The sequence below is a fragment of the Protomyctophum parallelum genome, assembly GCF_964188405.1.
Source record: "Protomyctophum parallelum genome assembly, chromosome: 10".
NCBI classification, from domain to species: Eukaryota; Metazoa; Chordata; class Actinopteri; order Myctophiformes; family Myctophidae; genus Protomyctophum; species Protomyctophum parallelum.
Genome location: NC_139704.1, coordinates 41,943,844 through 41,957,760, shown reverse-complemented (window position 1 = coordinate 41,957,760; position 13,917 = coordinate 41,943,844). Strand labels below are relative to the sequence as shown.

The 13,917-nt window shown below is 42.7% G+C and overlaps 1 protein-coding gene across 1 annotated transcript in view; it reads left to right on the top strand.

Annotated features, from left to right (window-relative positions):
• The window catches only part of chrm3a (cholinergic receptor, muscarinic 3a), a 96,812-nt gene that overhangs the window by 33,551 nt on the left and 49,344 nt on the right, over positions 1–13,917 (top strand). The window contains exon 2 of the mRNA XM_083774612.1: positions 9,107–9,222. The gene's annotated coding sequence lies outside the window, so the exon portion shown is untranslated. The remainder of the gene's footprint in view (positions 1–9,106; positions 9,223–13,917) is intronic.

The window sequence follows — 13,917 nt, the reverse complement described above, 5'->3', positions numbered from 1 at the left end:
CCATCTACAGTCCTTATGCCCTTCTTTTGTTCTGCTCCTCTCTGTCCGTCCCTTACTTTTCACTGCAAGGCTGGAGGCTTACAGTATTTCTGTGTTCTTCATCCACCGGCCTGCAATTACTTTGCTCATCCGACACAACGATAATGATAATGTTCATATTGGTGGACCAATTCTGCTTTTTTGTGGTGTGACAGTTTGCTCTTCGTTAGGAAACCAATACAACAAGATGAATCACGAAAGTCAGTGGTCTATACATGGTGGTTAGTATGCATAATACATGTAGACACAAAGCTATCTGTTGGCTATCAGCAACACAGGCTAATTCAGTTCTGCCCCAGAACGTGTCATTTGTCGTCCGTGCTCCTTAGCCCTGCAGAGGACCATGAACATAATATTTCACTCCCCTTTGGATTAGCGGTATACTGTAGTTGTTTTGTTTATATCCAGTTATTACATTAGTCTTTCCATTTCTGTACAGTAATTGCTAGCATAGGGGCGTGGTTAGCGAGCTATGGGGTGAGCTGTGTTTCCGTGAGGCTCCGCTCCAATACTAGACATTTACTAATTTAAAAGTTAATACCGTGACTTTTTTCTGCTCAACACTCGCCTTAAATGACGGACAGAAAGCACTCAAAGAGTCAATATCACCTTCGAAACAGAACAAGAGAGAACTCCGACATGGAAGAGATTTCAACCGACGCTGTTGTCAACGACCGCATGCTAATGGAGGACCTAACTACTGAGAGCGGCGCAGCTAACAATCCATCTACGGCTGACTTGATGATGGCGATAGCCGCTCTGCAAAAGACTGTGGACACGAAGCTTACCACCATTTCATCTACTATGAGCTCCATGCAAGCTTCCCTGTCGACAGTCACTGGAAAGGTGCGTGACATTGAAGAGGCTGTTTCCAGGCATGATGATCAACTAGTAGCGCAGGAGGCCATCATCAAATCATTGCAGGAGGGTTGCAATGATCTGTGCAAAAAGCTACTACAGGCAGATTTTCGGTCAAGACGCCAGAATATAAGAATTGCAGGGATTTTGGAAGGAGAAGAAAGGAATAATCCTTCTGATTTTGTGTCCTTCCTGATTCCGAAGCTGCTTGGAGATGCTACCCCGCTAAGGTCCTTGTCGACATTGCACATCGCGTGGGGCCTAAGTCTGCTAATGGTGGCTACAATCGTGCTATCATTGCTAAAATACACTACTTGAGTGAGAAGACGCTCATCACAAAGCTGGCTGCACAAAAATCTCCTCTTAAATACAACGGCGTCAATGTCTCCATTTTCCCTGACCAACCAACGGAGGTGTATCAACAAAGAAAGAAGTTCCAAGATGTCCGGAAGAGATGCAGAGACGCCGGGTTGCTATCGGGGTTCGTGGGTACAACGCAGACTCGTCTTCGCGTGACCGTGGAGGGAGCTACAAAATACTTCGAGGAGCCCGCGGCAGCCAGTCGTTTTCTGGATGACAAGCTGGGTGCCGAGATAATCGTCGTCAACACAGATGAGGTGATCCCTTGAGTCATCTGCTTTTCAGTTTAGGCTGTGAAGCTAACGGTATGTTACACTACACTCACTAAAGATGCGCCTGGCTAGGCACGAATCCTAAGGAGATGATATTCAACAGGACTTCTTTTTTTTCTTACTACTAACTATTATTATGAGCATCTGGACTTGAGGTGGCCCACATCATAATTCTATTTTCATATTCGTGTGCTGATTTTGTATTGTGGCACTAGAAAGCAAACAAGAGTTTATGCTATATATTTTTAAGAAGGTGCTATTTTTATTTTTCCAGAACTACTTGACAAGACAAGGCTTTTGTTTATTTATTTTTATTATTTTTTTTTAAGGTGGGCTACACTGACTGGTTACTCATGGACATAGCTGGATGTTTTCACTTCGTAATTTTTGGTTCCCCTTTATTATTATTTTTTGCCTTTGGGAGCATTATTGTTATTATTATCATTATTATAATTTTTACTTTATTTCCTATTGCCTATTCAACTTCAGAAGTTTGTAAAGTGAATGGAATTATTTTATTTTTATGTAACACAGTTAATTGATTTATACATGGGATGTTTTATGAGGGGTGTGTGTGCCTGTCATGGAAGGGGAAAGGTATTGTGAACCTACGAAATGTATACTTTAATCAAGGTCGTGGTAAAGGTTATCTTGCCTCTTTTCAACAGTTACGAGAATCCTTCCAGCTACCATCATCACATTTCTTCCGTTACTTTCAATTGAGACATTTTCTTAGAACGCATATCCCACAATATGAACAACAACCCAGTCATCCAGTCTTAGACAGTTTCTTCAACACTGAGCCCTTTGAAAAAGGTGCAGTCTCTCAATTCTATGACACCTTACTGACCGTGGTTAACCCATCCTCAAGCTTGTTTAAGGACAATTGGCAAAGAGAATTGGGCATAGAGATTTCAGATGGATTATGGGAGGATTGTATCACCAACATTCACCATAGCTCTATCAATGTTAGGCACTCTCTGATTCAATTTAAGATTGTTCATAGGCTGCACTATTCCCCAACTAAATTAAACAAAATCTTTAAAGATTCTTCTCCCATGTGTGGAAAGTGTTTAACGGAACAAGGGACTTTGTCTCATCAGTTTCTTCAATGTCATAAATTGCAACGTTTCTGGAATGAAAATTTTGATTTCTTGGCTAAAGCTTATAAAAGAGACTTCCCCCCGGCACCTCTAGTTGCACTCTTCGGTGTGGTGGAACCAGATCAAGTCCAAAACAAATATGAGGTACAGGCCATCTCGCTCGCTACACTGATAGCTAGGAAGTTAATACTACAAGCCTGGAAATCGGATAAACCTCCGACAGTTGACATGTGGCTAAGGGAGCTGGGAGGAGTGCTGCATTTGGAGAAAATTTGATTTACCTTGTCGAAAAAGGAACACCTTTATCTAAAAATCTGGTCGCCCATTATTGAGATGCTTGTTACGTTGGACTGAGGTGGTGGAATTCAATGTTGTTCTGCCCCGTAATGTCATCTAATTAATGTACCTATGAATGTTTGATATGTGTATACTGTATGTATGTTTATATTGTCTATGAGGGTACACATGTATGCATATGTCTTATTTTCCATATCAGAAATGTTTTTTAGACTTGATTGTGATGTTGTTTGTTGTTTCTGTCCTCGGAGTGCCGTGTAGTCATCAGCATTGTCAGTTATTATTTTATTGTTTTGTCTCTTTTTATTGTAAGTCTCTTGTTTGTATGTTTTTTGCTATCTTTTGTCCGATCTGTAATTTTCTGGTAAATCATTACTGAAATGCTTTTATGCCAAAAATCATAATAAACAGCTCTAAATTTGATCTTTAAAATAGATTTCTGTGATTATGTACCTAGCCTGTCTCGCTCTCAGCAAGAACATCTTTACCGATTCGGTAGGGCACCGTGGTAATGCGTGAACTGTTCTGTCAGGTTGTCTTGACTACAGAATGACATGGTAGTGTTTGGACACAAGCAATGTGCCCAGTAGAGTAAATACAGTGATGAAATCAATTTGACAGGAGTAAATTCTCACACCATGCCTTTTTTATTTCTGCCTTCCTAAACACTGGATAATCTGTCAGTCTGCTTTCATAAGGCATTTGTTTTGTTTATGTGCTGCACAGTCTCTGACCTGTACATTTGTACATTTCCCACCCATGTTTCTTTTATTGAGTGGTGCAACCACTCCTACAACCAGCAATGTCCGTGTTCACCCGCCTATGTATCTGAGAGTACCTATGTGGCCATGAGCACGAGTATATGACTATTAGTACCAGTAGGGGCGCTGTTTGCCAGAAACAGAGAGAGAGATAGTATTAGTGATGCACTGTTGCCTGCTAATGAGAGAGAGAGAGAGAGGAGAGAAGGGGGGGGGAGGGGAGTTGCACCACTCAGTTCACACGGGTGTGATTTTTTTTCATTACAATTACAATCAGATGTCATTTAACGAGCACCGGCTTTCATTCATCATCAGGTCTCTTGCTCGGCGGCGGAGGTGTCGCCATGCGTAGAGCCAATCAGTTTCACCATTTGGGTCGGTGCCCAGTGCTAGGGGCTCAGCTTCAGTCAGCGACAAGCCCAGTTGGTGTCAGTCCCTGGTGACGGCATCAATCCATCGGGTGCGGGGAGCTCCACAGGGGCGTTTCCAGCCAGCAGATTTTGGATCAAAGTGGAAGATAGTGTGAGTGGGGTGTTCAGGGGGGAGACTTTTGGCATGGCCATACCAGCGCATCCGTCGCTGTGCTGCCAGTTGGGATGCGGGGAGCTGTTGGGTGTGTTCCCGCAGTGTGCTGTTAGAGACCCTAGCTGTCTTGGCATTTTATCCCCTCTATTGTTCGCAAAGCTCTACTGTCAAAGCCATCAATTCTGGCAGCCAGGGTCTTATTGAGAGGCCAGGTTTCTGCTCCATAGAGATGGATGGAGAGGACTGAGGTGTTGTAAATCCTTAGTTTGGTATATCTCTAGATATGGTGTGGTGTCTCTGTCTCCACAGTGGCTTCCAGAGTGTTTTCATGGCGCTGGCTGCCAGGGCACGTCTCCGGTTTATTATTATGTTGCCTTATGTTGGCTTTCATTGCACCGCTTATCTAATTACCCAATTAATTATTTAGAAAGAGTTTTTACTTCTCTGTTTGCAGAGAAGAAGAAAAAAGGAAACTTGTGAATGTGCTGCCCTTTTTTGTACATTACTTGTTTGTTAAGAGCCAACTTGTGTTTTTAGAGAACTTGGTAATCTCCTTATCATAGACTGAAGCCTGAAGGGACATTTCTGACCTTTCAAATCAAGTTGTGTGTGTGTGAGAATTGTGTCCCCTTTATCTTTCTTTCCAAGTGACACCTCCACACTTCCCAACCCCTCAACAGACCTGAGGCCATTCCAGAATACTGCCTGAAAGAACAAAGTGATCGTGGTTCTGTGTCTACTGTACAGTAAATTAACTTCTATGTTTCTACTTAGTCTCTAGTATGAACTATTTAGAAACTTGTTACTATATAGATGTTCTGTAGATAGGCCCTGTTTTTGTTAGTAAAAACATTATGACATGTCTGTTTAGCAGCTATTGAGCACACGTCTGGCACCAGTTGTAACTTTATCTGCCATACAGCAGCTTTTGATAGCTTTTCAAACAAACATCCAGAACGTTTTTATTTGTCTTTTCTATGGTGGGAAATGGGCATGTAATGCATGCAATTACCTATACTGAATAATATGGATTTGCTGTCCCAAAGGCGAGTTTAATATGCATTGGCTATACTGTACTCTTGCACTTTGTGGTCTAACAAAAATGTTAATAGCTATGTTAATCGGTAGCTGACAAAACACAGCCGTGGTGTATGTCCTGTGCATCTTAAGTAGCCAGGCTTATCAGAGGGAGCAGATGGAGAGAATCCAAGTGAGAGAATCACTCCTCTCAGTCTGGCTCCATCAATGTCATAACTACAGTACGAGGATGACCTTGGCCGAGTCTCAAACTTAGGTTTTAACATAACGTACATAGCGCACTCTGTCTCACACACGCACACGTGTGCCTGTGCATAAATGGGTCCCCCACACGCACGCACACACGCACGTACACACACACATTCCCCACTGCTCCTACACATTCCTGCTTGCATGCAGTACCTCACCTGGAGATATACAGTATAATACACTCATATAGGGCTGTGTGTGACACACTGAGGCCCTGCTCTGACTGGCAGCCACATTCAGATTTGTGGTCAGTCTGAACCGGGTCTGAGAATCACTCATCAAGCAACCTAACACCCAGATCAACCTGCAGGCACGTGCACACATAGACATCAAAGGGGGCTTGCCCTTTTACCCGTCTAAAAAACTTGTCCTCGCCAATCCATGAATGTCCTGTGTGCGTGCATGCATGCGTGTGTGTGTGTGTGGGGGGGGGGGGGGGGGGGGGACATTTATGCACAGGCACACGTGTGCGTGTGTGAGACAGAGTGCGCTATGTACGTTATGTTAAAACTACCGTGAAAGAAAATGCAAATGCCTCCCTTTCCATGCCATACCCGAAGGCAGCTTTCAGGAGAATTGCCTTTTTTTTTTAAATAATTTGTCCTCTGTGTAGATATCCATTCTTTATGCCACATCTTCAGTAGCTAAAGAGTGCAGAGTCACGTAAAAAATAGGTTGAAGATCCGATATTTTTCCCAAAAGTGTCCTTTTAGGAAATTTCAGCCCCTGCCTCTCTAACATTCTCTGCACATCCCTGGTAAACCTGTATCCAGCCTTTGTAGCGTTTCCCGTGCTGTAGGATTTGGCGATATTGACAATATAATGTGTCATTATAAGGGCATTCGTTTCACTCAGCTAGTTCCAAACATTCCTTTTAGTGCTGGAAAATACATGAACACACATTTAAGTTGTATCACAATTCTTCAGATCCAAGACCATAATATCTAGTCTCATATCACAATAATGATATTATTGTATTGATATTTTGCCCAGCTTTGCCTCACTGACATAATTTGCTGCCTTGTCATAAGAACAAGATGTTACCCTGACCTCAAACCCATCAACACTTTAGATAGCACAGCCAGCTTCCACATACCGTATTTTTCCACTTTGTTTGATGATTCATTGGAGTTCAAATCGCTTTTTGATGATGTCACAACGGACCTCACAGCTTTTAAATCAAGCCAAGATTGTGCATTTCACACTTTTGACACTGAAAAGGGTATCCCAGAACACATTGAACAAGCACATTTATATCGTTCTTTCTCTCATAAATAATAAACAGTCTGTGAAAGGTGATATGAGTGTTGTATTGGAATTGGCTAATATGCACTGAGCTATGAGTAGATTTACAATGAACTGGAGTTAGGTGAGATAAGGGGGGTGGCTTTTAGAACAGAAGATAATTCATGAGCAGCCATAAACAATTCCATGGGGGAGTTGCGAATAAGGTGACGTGCGTGCATGTGTGTGTGTGTGCGTACAACTGCGTGCGTGTGAGTGCGTGCATGTATATGTGTGTTTATATGAGAGGAGAAAGACAACATTGATGTCTAAGGTGAATGAGGCCGTGGCAGCAATCTTATTAAATCAAGGTTGTTTGCTGCTGAATCATCTTTTCATGCTATTAACTCAGGTTGAAAAAGCAGCCAGAGCATACAGAGTTATTAACTGTGCTTTTGTCTTGGATGAATACGCTTAGGAATACATGTGAAAACTGTCTGATTAAAACAGAACGGGGAACAGGCAATGTTCTCTATTTTAATCAATATTTAATCACTAGTGCAATTAGAAAATTAGTATCTCAATAATGTTTTTACTTGGCATAGAGTAGTTATAGTACTTTGCGGTAAGAGCTCAGAACCTATGGTGATATACTGTAGTATAATTGCATGCCCTATATGTACTATTACTTCCACAATGCAGTATGCACCACACACAGCCAGGTTATCACTCAGAGAGTGGGCAGGGCCTATGGGCTGGATCCAGGCTACACCACACGTGGTCAAATGGACATTGTTTATACATTTCTATAGGTGGTTGATTTCTGATTTCCATTTCACATTATAGCGGGGGACCAGCCCACGCATTCATTCACAGAATCACATTAAGGCTCTCATCAAGTTTAGGTAGTGGTACTGAATTTAAAAGCAGCTTTGGAACGTGGTAATTATCTTCTGTCGCAAGTCGTCCTCATGGTTCACTAGAGAGTGTTCTTGCTGCCTCAGCTGCTATGAACTGGCAGCGGACAGGCTAAGTGAGGTCAGCTCTGCAGTGTGAAGCGCTGCATCTATTTACAATACATTAAATGAAAGAGGAGAACTGGAAAGTGATGAGAATGTGATTCATATGTACAGTATCTACGGTGGCGGTGGGCATAATGCGGTGAAAATGTCAGTGTTAATAAAAAAGATGTTGCTGCAAACCACATGGACCCTTAAGCTGTGTGTCCACCAAAGAGCAGGCCGCGCGTCCACCAAAGTAAAAATTATTTTCTTTTCCCGCATGCTGAAAGCACAATTATGGCACTCTAATCTAAGCGGTCAGAGTTTAAAATATTTCAACTCTGGGTGACCACTGGTAACCAAAGAATCGGCGCTCATCACCTTGTGATGCCGCTGGCGTTTCCAGCAGAGTGTAAATATGCAGCGCTCCCAAAAACAATTCAAATCATCCACTGAACTCAGGCCTCGGTGGACATACTGTCCTTACTGCTCCATTTGGTTCCATTTGTACAGTCTCAGAGTTAAATTCATATTTTACGTGTTCTGTGCAACCACCCTTCATCTACCCATCCACCCTGCCCTGCTCTCCGCCCTGTCATTTCTTGCCCTCACTTAATCACCCCAATCTCGCTAAACTTCCCTGCCTACGGAGGCTTAAAGGAAGGAAGGGGATTGCCTCTTTTTCAGCCTGGGCACTTAGCCATGTTGGCCGCAGATTATGTTTAATAGCAAGTTCATATTTTTTACAGCGGATTCGCATTTGTCTCTTAAGACTTGAAGACCATTTTAATGAGCTTTTCATAACTCTGACTTCCACCACTTGCGGGTAGATCCTGTTACGTGGGGCAGGCAGCTCCACCAGGCCAAGGCTATATAAGGCATGAACACTTCCCGAGACATGAAGACATGCCATTCTTCCTTTTGACAGATGGTATCCAGCAGGGAATGGTTGCAGCTCCACTTGAGTAGATTCTTGATTAAAGCATATTGCATGGAAAAGGAGAGAAAACAAATACATACAGCATGGCATTAACAGGAGTTATGGTGGATGACTATGTTCTTGCAAACCATCTATCAGCTGCAGTATTTAATGGCACAGCAGCAACTCACATGGGGACTGTAAATGAATCGTGATCAGTGAGCTCTGATGATGCAGGGCCAGGCCTCTTTGCTGTTTGTTCCGTTTGCTAAGAGCATGCAAGACAAATCAATCATTAACTTTGTGTTTCATTAGAGTACTGTTCTTTTTGTATAATCCCTCAAAATATAGGTGTTACACTTGGACACACCAACCTAAAGTCTTTCTCTCTCCCTCACTTTCCCTGCCTGTCTCTATCTCGGTCTCCCTCCATGCCCTTTGCTCCCTGTCTGCCTCACAGACGCAATGACCCAACGGGGGGAGGGTAACCATGCAACGTCGTTGGACAGCCGAGACGCCACGAGACGATGTGCTGAAAGGTGACCTCCAGTCCATTCCACCTCCCCAAAACATTTGGTGAGTTCAGTCTTCCAGTCTAGAATGCCTTTCCTGCGTGTCACCATAACCCCTGTCCCCCTCCCTATCCCCCCCCGTCCCCCTCCCCATCAAGGATCCCCGGAGAGTTCCTGAACCACTGGCTAGCATTCATTTCAAACCTTCTATAGGAGAGTCGTCTAAGTATAGGCCGCGTTATCAGGTATCATTTTCTATGCCCCCGGAGAAGAGAAGCAGTGCGCGGTGAAAATGTTAATTATTTTCCCGTTTACCTTTTCCCTGCCTTTGGTCATTCATTGACGTGCACCCTTCTAGAATAGCCTCCATAGCTAGGAAAGAAAATCTTTATTTCTTAATTAAGGGTGCATTTATTACAAAGCATGTTGCACACAGTCATTTTATAAGCTGTCACTGAGCAAACATATAAATCGGCATCGACCAGCGGTAGTTGCCAAGGTGTTGGATAAGTCTTTACAAAAACAAAACACATACAATACACACATCACTGCATAAGTGTGTGTGCGTGCATGCGTGCGCGTGTCTGCTTATGGCTGTAAAGAACACCGGTGGATATTTATCTGCGATCAAAGGCCTTAATAAGGATTGTTTATTATCTCTCCCTCCCACACACACACACACACACACACACACACACAGGGATTACGTGTGAATATTTGTGTGCATGTATGTAGTGCGTGTCTCTGCTCCATTTGCTTGGTGTGTTTCATTTTAGCACAGTTTGAAATCAATACTGTGTGATCCCATGGCCTGATGTGTCTGAGCTATTTGATACAGTGCATAACAGGCTGTTCAACATGACTCAGGGGCAACATTGTTGAGTCAGTCAATATAATATGGTCTGGTGGTCATGTGTACATTTTCACTTCAATGTGGTGTTTTAATTTTATTTTATTTTATTTTATTTCATGAAACATGTTTTAATAGTTTCAGTTTCCACCTTGGTTGGTATTATAGACTAGGCATTCTTTTAACCACTTAAACCTATATACTTTGTTGTATGACAAATAGTGGAAATAGCCAATCTTCAAGTCGGTCTATTACTCTATTCTTTGCCGAATGTTTGCCTAAATGATATGCCCTAGAGTTCGCGTGGTTAAGCATCCATTTAACACATTGATTGCTACAGTGTTCAATTTTATCAGGCTTGGTGGTGCTGAGCGATTAACATTGGACTTTTGAACTTTTTCGGGGCCCACAGCGAGGGGCCTCTAATAGCGAGAATCACACCGCATAAATCAAAAGAAAGCCCAACTTGTCCACTTCAAATTTAAAAATTATGATTTTACCATCTTCCATTCTGGAGATATTGACCTTTTTCTAACACCTGCTTTTGCCTGCACGCTGCTCGCTTGAAAAAACAACAGAGATATGGAAGGTTGAAGTTGACAGACATTTCAGTTCAGTTTTTTTTTTTTTTTCCCAGTTCAACAGACCGATATAAAAATGAGCACAAATACTATCCTATACATAACATACACCGAATGAAAGCCCTGAATGTCTACTTTTAGGAGGAAATTGTACACATATACAGTTTGACAGTAATTGGTCATTGAATTCAGCTTGTGCCCACCAGAGATAACTAAGACTAAGACATGGACCTGAACTGCTCAATATTCACAAAATAAGGCCTATAGCGACATATACATACTATATACCGTATGAAACATAAGACTCTCTGCTTTCATAAGAAAAATACTTCTACTGTTACAGTATATTATTACAGTATTAGTTTTTTTCTTATGAAAGCAGAGAGTCTTCTGTTTCATACGGTATATATTATGTACATGTCGCTATAGGCCTTATTTTGTGAATAATAGTTGGACCTGAACAACTGCATTCAATAGCCTACTGACAAACTGTACATGGGATCAATATTATGTATTTGTTTTCCTCCTAAAAGTAGACATTTAGGGCTTTCATTCAGTGTGTAGTATGTATATGATAATAATTTATTTATGTTTATTTTTATATCTGCCTTCAGAACGATAGTATAACGGTGAGACGCGTTACTGGATCGGTGAGTTTAGTGGTTGAGGTTGACATGTCTGGACATGTTTGGGCAAAGAAGCACAGGAGAGAGAGATGATCAAATAACTGGCCGTTTTACATGTCTTTTGTTGGACATCGCCATCGCGTCTTCACTTTGTTTGGGCAAAGAAGCACGTATAGTAGAGATCAGCGATGGAAAAGAGCTTCATCCACGGCAGATAAGTAATGACGTATTATCGAGGGACCACCATGATCAACTAACTGCCTGGCTACGTCTTCACCAGCCAATGCAGCCATCGCTATCCGTTGTGTGATTGTGGATGTAGGCTACATCCACGGTATCGAGAGAGACGCTAAGCCCGGCTGTGATATAGAAAAAATTACAAAAACTCGATGGCTTCCGCAGTTTAGGATGAGACATCTGTATTCGTTATACATTACAAACGGGTCGATGGCGTCCCAGACGCCTTCATTGCGGTCTTATCACTGCAATTATAATGAATAAAAAGGCTACAATCACACAACGGATAGCGATGGCTGCATTGGCTGGTTGAAGACGTAGCCTCGATCCCAGGCAGTTAGTTGATCAAGGCGGTCCCTCGATAATACGTCATTCGTTTCGCGTATCTGTCCATGACTCCGTGTGTGTGTTGAAAACGTTATGAAATGGCGATCGTTGAAGATTATTCTTGGTTTATATACGGGCAAATCGACACGACTGCGTTATATCTTTTTCCGAGAATGAGAGATCGGTGCAAGGCGATCGCAAGGCGCAGTGGGGCCTGGGGGGGAACTCAAACTGCCAAAGCGATCAAGAGACTCCCCCCACAAAGCTTCCTCGGGAGAAACCATGTAGAAACAGGAGGGGAGGGGGAATCGAGTGTATTCACACACACTAGAGCATGGGTACCTCCATTTTAGATCCCCTGACATCTGCGTTGGTCTATGCCGTGCAGGCCACCTCCATTACGTCGTAATGGATGCCGCCTGCCCGCATAGACCAGACCTCTTTTCAGGAGGGGGGGGCTTTTAACTCCCGGATCTCATACCGGACCTTTGTAGAGCCGATCGGTGTTACTTTTTAAGGTCCTATAGTGCCACAGACATATTTTCCCCTTGATAATGATCTTGATATTACTATTATACGTTATATGCCAAGTTCTTTCCAAAAACTGTTAATTTAAGTGTTAAAAAGATGACTTTATGTGGACACATACAACGGCTCATTAAAAATACAAGATGTGACTGTCTGGGTGAGGGTCAGATTTCTGCTGTCACCAAATATGGTAAAGCGGGGAGGAGCCATGGTGGTGCAGGTATGTGTGACATCATAGAGAGAAAATGTAAGGAAATGGGACAAAAAACCAAAAAGACCAAGACTCACAGTTAGATTGTGATTTTTGTTCATCCATCTGTTTCTAAACAAACGTATAGAGCAGTGTTTCTGGGTACAATGTTTATTGCGACTGCAGGTCCCATTTACTATGAAATCGTGCATGTCCGTCAATCCGTCCGTCCGTTAGTCACCCCACACCAGCTCCATATATGGTCATGCCTATTGCCTATTGTGACATCCTCAGGGATGGAGATCCCTGATGTCATCAATATTATGCGCTTATATGGGAATGCCCATATGAAAACTAGAGTTCTCAACAGGCCCGACAATTAAGGCCCGGCCCTACCTGGGCCCTCATCAAACCCTGTACACTCAAGGCACTGCCCCCGCTGCCACCATTAGATCTCCATATATGGAGCTGACCTGTTCTGACATTCCATATGTTGATCTGGCCTCATCAAACCCTGTACACTCAAGACACGCTCCATATATGGCCAGACCTCATCAAACCATGTACACTCAAGACACTGCCCCCGCTGCCACCCTTAGATCTCCATACTGTATATGGAGCTGACCTGTTCTGACAATCCATATGTTGATCTGACCTCATCTAACCCCATGTACACTCAAGACACGCTCCATATATGGTCAGTACAGAATTCATTCCATATGTTGATCTGACCCCCCCATGCCAAAGCGCACATTGGGATTAATTAGGGGTTCTTAGGGCGTCTTGCTCAAGGACACTTCGACACTAACTCTTGGGGTGCCCAGGATTAAACGTTGCGGTTCCCAAGCGGCCTTTCTGCCCCTGTCATGTCATACTACTACTGACACAGACTGACTGACATCATAGACTGGCCTCCATGTGCTGATAATGGGGCGTGTGGTGCTGCTACTGTTTCTTATAATCTGCATTCATTAGGGGTGTTTGAAAGTGTAAGCATGCTACAAATTATGAAATGGTTGCCTTGTCCAAGGTGACAGTTTAGCTCCTGCAGAGATTATTAATAATCCTTGTTGCTGCACATACGACAAAAGCACTCTAATTATCCTTGAGGTAAATTGAATTCATGTCCTTGAGGGATTGATAGTGCATTATTATATGCCCCTATATGCATATTACTGCATTTGTTATTGGCCTGGCACAGTATGAATGGTGGGAATTTCTCTGTGACCAACATTACAATTTCATTAATGTTATATAATATAATATATTTTTTTGCATCCTTTGCAGCAATTAGAAAAAACTTTCATCGGGTGATCTGAGTGGTTTTTCACAGAACAGAACATTGTTGATTAAATTGTGACTGACGGCAAAGTTGCATTCTTTTGATAGCGGAAAACCTCAGGCTAAGATCATTGCAATC